The sequence below is a fragment of the Solanum tuberosum genome, unplaced genomic scaffold, assembly GCF_000226075.1.
Source record: "Solanum tuberosum cultivar DM 1-3 516 R44 unplaced genomic scaffold, SolTub_3.0 scf00207, whole genome shotgun sequence".
Taxonomy (NCBI): domain Eukaryota; kingdom Viridiplantae; phylum Streptophyta; class Magnoliopsida; order Solanales; family Solanaceae; genus Solanum; species Solanum tuberosum.
The window spans coordinates 592,178-601,273 of NW_006239133.1; the positions used below are offsets into that span (position 1 = coordinate 592,178).

The 9,096-nt window shown below is 35.1% G+C and overlaps 1 pseudogene; it reads right to left on the reverse strand.

The window, feature by feature from the left end:
- Positions 1 to 1,911: 1,911 nt before the first annotated feature.
- Positions 1,912 to 4,888, reverse strand: LOC102591933 (receptor-like protein 12; annotated as a pseudogene).
- Between the last annotated feature and the right edge of the window lie 4,208 nt (positions 4,889 to 9,096).

The following is a 9,096-nucleotide window of genomic DNA, read 5'->3' on the forward strand; positions in this document are numbered from 1 at the left end:
TTTATATACATCAGTTCATTTGTATTTCTATCTACATCTCAGGCTTATTGTATCTTTGTATACACACAGAGTTTATAGCATGTTTTTAAACAGTCTTTCTTTATATTGCACTTGTTTTAAATTGTATTATATTGAAAGGAGTCAGTCAGGTTGAGTGAGTTGAGCCAGGTAAGCTATTCAGTTTCTTCCAGTTTTCCTTCTAGCCTTTGTTGCTTAGTTTTCCAGCTTGCATACTCGTACATTCAATGTACTGATGCCAGTTGGCCTGCATCTTATGACGATGCAGACACAGGTACCCCGGATCAGCATCCTGTACGCCGTTGATCCAGCTGAGCACTCCAGAGTCAGTGGTGAGCCTCCTTGCTTTCCGGAGGACTCAGATATTTTGTTTCTTTTAGTTTTGTGTTATTAGGATGTTGCGGGGTCTGTCCCAACATCCATCTCAGTATGTTAGAGGCTTCATAGACAATCAGTCAGTTAGTATTGAGTCTCTCATCTATGTAAATATTCTATTTTGAGACTCGAGTTGCCCTTTTGGGCCAGATTTCATCAATTATTTTGTTTTATGTCTTTGCATGGCATTAAGTTATTCTGTTGAGTTAGGTTTCCGCTGAGTTAAGAAAGCCAGGCCAAGGGTTCGCTTGGGGCCAGCGATGGTCTCCGAGTGCCGGTCCCGCCCAGGGTGTAGGCTCAGGGCGTGACACCAACTCTCATTCTCCCTATCAAATTTGTAGGCCTTTACTTCTTTTAATTGACTAAGTCGAGGTTTGCTTCCATGAGAAGTAGAATGACTCGAATTCTTCATATATATATTAATCGATCGATCAGGGATATAATCATATTGTTTGCTGATGATATTTTGAGTCTCTTATTAGGAAGACAACTCCATAACAAAGCATCCAGAAATGCTGGGTAATCCCACAATGTCTTTATATCTACATCTAAAACGTCCACTTGGGGGGTAGCAACTCTATGGTGTTGTTTCAAATGCTTCCTTTTGATCTCATTGCATTTGGAAATATGAAGTGAAACTTGAGACCAAGAGGTTGAACTTGATAGAATTTCCCTTAACCGACAAAACCACATAGCATCCAAATCACGCATGCAAGAATCAAAAATGAAGTTCTTCAATTTGCTGTGGAGTAAATTAAAATATCCCTCATACTCGAGTGATTCCAAATTTGAACATCTATAACTCCTATCTTATGATAATTCAGAAGTTTCAAGACCCTTAAGGATTCACTCCTGCAAATGGTAACTAATATCAAACTCTCAATCAAGTGAGATCCAGAGATGAGACTCGAGTCTCAATAAATCCACCAGATATCTTACTAATTGATAACTCGAAAGATTTCAGATTCTAATTTTCAAAAATATCCAATTTTTTCCAAAGAAAAACTAGAATTTTACAAGTGTTCAAGAGTTGGTTCTTGGATTTTAACAAGTTGCAGTTCACTATTTATCTTAAAGCTAAGTGACCTAATCTTTTGAAGATTCTGCACCTCAAAACTTTTTCCTCCCAGGACGATGGTGAATGATTAAATCGATAATCAAGGGACAACTGAACTAGTGAGTAGAGACTGTAGCATATTGTCATCTAAAGTTACATGAGAAAGCTTTCTGAAAGAATAACAATTTGCCACATCAGATAATGAAAGACGCATCAGACCACGATTGCTCATCAGGACCAGTTCTCTTATAGAGTTTGCTGCCAGGATTATTAAGAGGTGAGAACACTTATATCAAGTATTAATTTAGTGAGGTTTTACTTACTTAACAAACAAATTTCTTTCACTTTGAATTTTCATATTGAAATAAATTAGAGAGGGAAGGGGAAAAGTCAAGTAAGGACTGCAGCCTTCATATCAAATCATAAATCGGATACGATCATACCAGCACTAACCCACCAGATCTCATTAGAAAATAATTAAATTATAAATCAATTCCAAGTTTACAAAATGTTATCATTTTCACAGCAGATGCATCTTTGATAACGTCAGTTCCACCCCAACTTCATCTGACTATCTTCTTCTATAGTTCCTTTGCCTTCGCTGCTTCTTTCTCCTTCCCATTATTATTTTGTGCTCCAGCTCTACAATGATTCTTGCAAGCCATTTTGGGTTTCCAGTTGAAATCATGAAATATATTATGGATAATCCAATACATAGTCCCCTTCCATAGCCCAAAAAAGCAGCTTTCCAAAAATCACTCTGAAATTCAGAATCACTTTCTTCATCATCTTGTCCAGATACGGTATCATTTTTATCTAACACCCCAGCATCTCCACAATTTTTGAAACAGGAAATCCACGTAATCCATCATTCCCTTCATATGAATTGCTCTCAAAAGTGTGAAATTGAGATCCTTGAGGGATGCATCCTTGGAGATGATTGTGAGAGAGATTTAAGAATGAAAGAGACGTAAGAGAAGCCAGTTGTTCTGGTATCTCTCCCGTAAGCTGGTTTCCTGATAGATCCAATGATTCAACTGAAGATAAATCTCCTAATGATGGTGGTATATGACCTTTTAATCCATTACGAGATAAATTTAATGTGTGAACTGCAATGAGATCCCCCATGATACTTGGAATTTGCCCTTCAAATTTATTACTTGAAAAATCGATAACAGTGTACAGATACAAGATTCTCACAATTTCACGTACAAATCCCTTGGTTGTAACTGTAATCGAATCTTCGTAATATGTACTTCTAGGATACAAGATTCTCACAATTTCACGCACAAATCCCTTGGTTGTAACTGTAATCGAATCTTCGTAATATGTACTTCCAGGATATCTTGGTGCTTCCGTTGATGGATCATTTGTCCTCATAGCTTTTAGATGTTGAAACAGATTCGAAGGTAAGTTTCCCGAGAAGGCATTGTAAGAGAGATCCAAGATTTGAAGCTCGGGAAAAATAGTTTCAATCCTTGGAGGTTGAATGGACCCATGCAATGTATTTGATCTCAAGCTTAAAACTTTTAGCTTTGGAAGAGTTCCCAACCACATCGGGAATGTGTCAGTGAGATGATTATCACCTAAATCAAGAAGCTGCAACTCTTTGCAATTGGCCAATGATCGGGGAATTCTCCCCTCTAATTTATTGCTATGCAAGTTGAGGCTTTTCAGTGAACTTCCATTAATGCTGAAAATTGTTGGAAGAGTACCAATAAGCCTGTTGTGCTGCATATCAAGAACCTTGAGACCACTAATATTACCCAAACATTGCGGAATTTCTCCCGTCAAGTTGTTTCTTGCCAAATCTAGCATTACCAGTGATGTCAAATTGCAAATAGATGAAGGAATTTCTTTAGTGAGATTATTTTGGGAGATGAAGAAGTATCTTGTGGAATTTGGTGGCATAGGTAGTGAACCTTGAAGCAAATTGGACCGTAAATCAATAGTATATACAGTCTGAAGAGGAATTGAATCCACACTCGTCAGCATATTGTGGGATATATTAAGACTTTTCAATGAAAACATCCAGTTAGACCATGCCCAATCTGGAATTCTTCCTTGAATCTTATTATTTGAAAGATCCAACACCTCGAGCTGCTTTGCAGATCTTAGAAACTCCAATTCTTTCACTTCACATGCGGTTAATTATAACATTTGAAGAGATTCAGGCAAAGTAACTCTGTTCTCATTGGTCAATGAGACCTTATTATTTGAAAGAGTAAGATCCGAAAGCCTTTTCAGGTTTGAAAAGAGGCTGACATCCACACGACCACTAAAATTATTGAAGGAAAGATAAAGACTTGTGAGGTTCACAAGGTTTTGAATTGACTTGGGAAGATAGCCTTGCAATTGGTTGTCACCTAAATTAATCCAGATTAGTGAATTGGACTTGAGATCGTCAAGATGACCAGAAAAGTGGTTCTTACCCAAGAGTAAATATCTTAGTGATGGAAGGGAGAACACCCCTGATGGTATTGTTCCATTCAGGGAGTTATCTTGAAGGTGCAAATAATCTATACGAATGAGATTAGAAATAGATTCAGGAATAGGCCCTCTAAGGTTGCAACTTTGAAGAGACAAAGAACGCACCGAAGTTAGATAGCCAGTAGACTCAGGAAAACTATCAGAAAAATTCACTCCAAGGAGATCTAACTCTACGAGAGATGCACTGCTGTTCCATTTGGTCTTTGGAAAATAACCACGGAGATCACTGAAACCTAAGTACAGTGTTTCCAGGTTGGGTAGGTGAAATATACTCTCAGGTATTATCCCATACAATCCTGTATCTATCAGGCTCAGAGTTGTCAAATGAGAAGAAAAATTCAGAGGAATGGTGGAAGAGATGTTTATGTTACTAAGATCAAGCTCTCTTAATTGAGTCAAATTCTGAAGGAGCAATTTAAAATCATGGGCTGCGAGTCGTAGACCAATAGAACTGTAGAGACTGAGAGAGTGTAACTTGGAAAGATGAGAGATTTCAGAAGGAATTTGACCTGAGAAATCTGCCCAGGAAAGATCAAAATATGTCAAGTTTGAGAATCTACCGAATTCAGGTGAGATGTGAGATTTAGAGAAGTGATTATAAGAGAGATCAAGCGTTTGGAGATGAGAGAGTTGGAAGAGGCTGCTATTGGAATCAATCTTTCCTACAATCCCGCTGCAACTGAGGTTAAGCTCAATGACATTTCCAGTCATGTTATCGCATACGACTCCATCCCATGAGCAGCAATCTCTGCTCATGTTCCATGAACTCGTTTTTGGATAAGGATTCTCACAATAATAAGAGGCTGAGGTATTTATAGTAAGCGACTGCTTGAATTTTAGAAGGGAAATGATTTGATGTTTATGAGAGAGATGAGGTAGTATGGATGAAGAAACAGTAAATACTTCATGACAGAGAAAGACAAGAGAGAGCACAACTGCATAGCCCATATTTAGCTTCAAAGACTTGATAAGTATTCAATAAAGGTATGCAAATATATTTATATAGGCACATATTTGTTTGACTAACTCCAAGTTGCATTGAGAATTTAGGAATGATCAAAAATCGAAATTTAGAGAATTTCTAGTGTGGCTCTGACGTGGTCCTTATGTGGTTATGACGTGTCAATCATGTGACGTGTGTAATATACTTGTCATTATGAGACTGAGGGTGGTATTAATTCACTTCAAATAAGATTAGGAGGTAAATAAATATATGTGTAGTTAAAGTGCTAAAATAAGTTTTGCTGCTAAGTTAGGGGTGAATTTGATATATTTACTCATCTATTAATGATTTCTTAATCACCGTGTAAAGTAGAAAATGTCCATCTAATATGGGACGTAGGGAGTATCATTTAACACTAAAGAACAAAAAAGTCCTTTGAATTATCTGCATCTTAATACGGCACACATATTTGGATTTTATTCAGAAATTTTACATATTCCAACTTTTAACCTAGTTAATTCTCATCGATGTTATATATATCATTAAATTTTAGATGACTTTTGTAATTCCTGACTTCTATATACCAAAAAAACATTTTCAAAATCACTTTATGTTAAAGCGTAGACTTAGTTTCTTCGATGTATAATTTTTTATTGATGTAATTGCAACAAAAAAAAAAGGTAAACCTATTTATGCTTTTGTTGGCTATTGAGGAAGTTCCTCCATTCTTTTAAGCTGAAATTGTTTCTCTTTCTAATTTTTGTAATATAAAAGTTTTAGAATTCATTAGATATTTTATTATTTTTAATTTACTTTAATTATTTCATCTTGTTTCTGAATCTTTGTGGGATGAATTTACACGTGAAGTTGTATAATTTATTGTGAAGCTATAAATTAATAAATAATTTAATTTTTTCTACCTGATTATTTAACGTAATTGATATTAATAAACTTTTATATTCAGTCTTCAAACACTATGTGACATCTTCACAATTAATAACTCATGCTCAATCTACATATCAAAATGATATTACTTTTCTAAACTGTTTGATATGGGTGTCAAACTGTCCATTTGATATTAAGCCTTAATTTGGTGTTACACTCCTTTTTTGATTACTCAATTTTATGAATAACTATTTTAAGAAATTTCTTTAGAAGATGAAAAAAAAATGGACATAAAATAATCTACTTCATATTAATTTGTTTTTACAAAAAATACCAAAAATAAGATAAAGACTTAAAAATTGTTCTGATCCAAATATAGTTTTTTACAAATAAAAATTATTTTCTATAAATGAATTCTCTTTTTTAGGTTTGGGAATAGTAATAGAAACTAATATAATATTCCACAATGTGATTAGTTCCAAATTCCACCTTGACCCATAGCAGATTTGATTGGAAAATCATTGTTTGTTATATTCTCAAGTCAAATGCACAAGTCTTGTTATAGGCATTGCAAAGAAAGCTACATCACACAAATTCATTCAATTTGATAAAAAAATCCAAAGCTTACAAAAGAAACAATAGGAAAAATCAAACAAAGGAAAATAGTAACTTTATTGGACCGGTAAATGATTTAGCCATGCATTTTTAAGTAGAGTGTTTGTTTTGGTATAATTATAAGATGTTGAGGGACCTGATATATAGAATGAGAGGTATCTTTTTCGGAAAATAAATTGGGTTCTCATTCGATTTTTGATATCCATATTAGGGTCCTAATTAATTTGGATTCTCGTCACCTAAGGCCTATTAAAGGGGGAAATAACACCAAGTTTTTGCACAAAATGTCCTTGCAATTATCTTTTTTCTTGCAACTTGAAGTATTAATGTAGTTCTTTGAATTATCAATTAAAGTAATTGCAATGAGTCTTGTTATGGGAAATTTCAATGAAAGCTACTTAACAGACAAATCCCTTTCACTTTGAATTTTCATATTGAAATAAGTTACTTACGAATTTTATTATCCAAAAGAGAAAGGATATAATGACTCAGTTGGTTATTTTTGAAAATTTTCATAAAATTACCATTTTACCCCTTTCGGTATTAACCCGAGTAATTTCTGAATGAGTTTTGAAATTGGTTTCAAAGATTTGAGTAGAAATATTATGGCTTATGTAAGTTTTTTTTAAAAAATTTGAAAGGCTAATGTTGCTTAAAAGTGGTTTTCGATGTATTTTGAAGTTTCGAGTGTCGAAATGAAATTCCGTCGATTCCATCAGTCCTGGAACGTGGAAATTGGTTTAAGAGAATTGCCGATTTCAAATTCAGAGTCTTTTTGGAGATTTGAGGTCCTAAGTTGGTAATTGTTGTCTTTGGTCAACATGCGCTGTTCGGATGCTCGGATCGAAATTTCGAGAGTTCTATTGGATTTGGGGAATGGTTTTAGGTCTAAGTGAGGTCTTGATTGATTTCAAAGGTCTGAAGCTTGAGTTAGCATTTTTAGACATTATGTTTATTTTTTGTGACTTTCACGAATTTCAGGTCAAACAGACCTCAGATTCGTATTTCGAGGGTTCCATTGATTTTGAAACATCGATTTTAGTCAAATTACATATATGATTTATATGTGTAGGGTTCCGAACGAATCACGAGGGTTCATTCGATGATATTTGTGTTGGCTGATTGTGTTGAGGTCTGAGTCTAGTACACCTCACGATTGCGATAGGGTGTTCGCTTTCACGAACCTCATGATTGTGGGACGCTGATCGTGAAAGTGAGGGAGGTGAGACCCCAGACCTTCGTGATAACAAATGGCCTATTCACGATCGCGACCTTCGTAAAAGTGAAGGCCGAGAAATTTTTTTAGAGTTCGCTTTGGCCAACCATAGGTCACTTTTGCGAAATCAGAGACCCTTTTGGCCTGCCATTTCAGGGTTTTACCCAATTTTCCCTATTTTGGGTTTTGTAAGACTCTTGGAGGCGATTTGGAAGATATTTCTTGTGATAAATTATTTGGGTAAGCTTTTGTAACCCTAAAACTTCATTTTCCTTTTAGTATTTATGGATTTTAACATCAAAACTTGGATTTTGATTGGCAAATTGCAAGGTTTTTCAAGAACTTGAGTTCTAAGCTAAAATGGTGATTGTGAACTGATTTTAAATCTTTTTTTTCAAAATGGTTTTTCACTTTTCATCAATGAGTTCCAAATGCCTTGGGTAACATTTTTAAGTAAAGAATTTCATATTCAAACCTTATTTTTGGAATTAGGTTGTTGAGTTGATTTGACCCATTTTTCAAAATGTATGAATTAGATGTTATTTTCAAAATATTCTTGTGATTATTTGATTGAACTTGATTGTGTGGCTTTGGACATTGTTTGGAAAGGAAAGACTCAAGTCTTGAATTGATTTTTGATTGAATTGAGGCAAGTGATCTTCTAACCCTTGTAAAACTTGTAGAATCATGTGTTTCCCTTAATTTTATGTGGGGAGTAATGAGAATGAAGTGATATGATGAATTATTCCACTTGATTAATATTAATGAATAAACAAGGGATTAATGAAAATGATAGCGTGTTGATAATCATGCTTCGTGAATTGCCTTGTTGTGGATCCTATTTTGTTGATTGATGAAGTGCTAGCTTTGATGCATTATTGTGGATTTGAATGGCTTGAGTTGTTGTCTCTTCCTTATGGTGTGAAATTGCTTATTTGCATTGATTGTTGTGCACCGTGATGAGACATGTGCTATTATGCCCAAGGACAATGGTTCCGGCTAGTGATGTTGTAACATCCGGCAATGTGAAATAATTGAAGAGGCTTAGAATTGGAAATTTTCATTTTTGGAAAGAATTTTTAAAGTTTTGGAAATTTGGCTAAGTGTGGAAAATGTGAATTTTTGGCCAACTTTGAACAGTCATAAATTCTTGCCCAGAATGATTTAGGTGGAGTTCCAGTTATGGTTGCAAAGTTCGTGGAAAGATCTTTCCAACGCCACCGAGTTTGCTCAATTCCGAATTCGTATGAGCGAGTTATGGCCATTGAAAGTTGGGCAGTTGGGCAAGGAATCCGTCCGGAAAATTAAGGGTATTTTGGTCTTTTCCCTAGCCTTTTATTTTGGTTATATAAATGTGTTAGGCTGATCATTTTGATCAGTTTTACCATTTTAAAAGGAGTGAGAGTGAGGGTTTTGAGAGAAGAAGAAGAGAAGAAGAGAAGAAGAGGAGATCATCGTGGGTTTTCGTCGGGGGTGATCCCTATCAAGGTATGTGAG